This window comes from Mastomys coucha, chromosome X (assembly GCF_008632895.1).
Source record: "Mastomys coucha isolate ucsf_1 chromosome X, UCSF_Mcou_1, whole genome shotgun sequence".
Lineage (NCBI taxonomy): Eukaryota > Metazoa > Chordata > Mammalia > Rodentia > Muridae > Mastomys > Mastomys coucha.
The window spans coordinates 153,893,075-153,893,748 of NC_045030.1; the positions used below are offsets into that span (position 1 = coordinate 153,893,075).

Sequence of the window (674 nt, forward strand, 5' to 3'; positions counted from 1 at the left end):
AATAGTGTCTGGATTTGATGATTGAATATGGGAAGGATTCCCAGGTGGAACAGTCTCTGGATTGTCCTACCTTCAGTCTCGGCTCCATAGTTTGTCTCTGCAACTCCTTTCATGGGTACTTTGTTCCCCCTTTTAAGAAGGAATGAAGTATTCACACTTTGGTCTTCCTTCTTCTTGAGTTTCTTGTGGTTTGTGGATGGTACTTTGTGTATTCTGATCTCCTGGGCTAATATCCACTTATCAGATAGTGCATACCATGTGTGTTCTTTTGTGATTGGCTTACCTCACTCAGGATGATATTCTCCAGATCCAAACATTTCCCTAAGAATTTCATAAATTAATTGTTTTTAATAGCTGAGTAGTACTCTATTGTGTAGATGTACCACATTTTCTGTATCCACTCCTCTGTTGAGGGACATCTGAGTTGTTTCCAGTTTCTGGCTGTTATAAATAAGGCTGCTATGAACATGGTGGAGCATGTGTCCTTATTACATGTTGGAGCATCTTCTGGGTATATGCCCAGGAGTGGGACAGCTGGGTCCTCCGATAGTACTATGTCCAATTTCTGGAGGAACCGCCAAACTGATTTTCAGAGTGGTTGTACGTGTTTGCAATCCCACCAGCAATGAAGGAGTGTTCCTCTTTCTCCACAACCTCTCCAGCATCTGCTGTCA

The 674-nt window shown here is 42.4% G+C and overlaps 1 protein-coding gene across 6 annotated transcripts in view; it reads left to right on the forward strand.

The window, feature by feature from the left end:
- The window catches only part of Phka2 (phosphorylase kinase regulatory subunit alpha 2), an 87,549-nt gene that overhangs the window by 26,932 nt on the left and 59,943 nt on the right, over positions 1 to 674 (forward strand). The window lies entirely within an intron of this gene.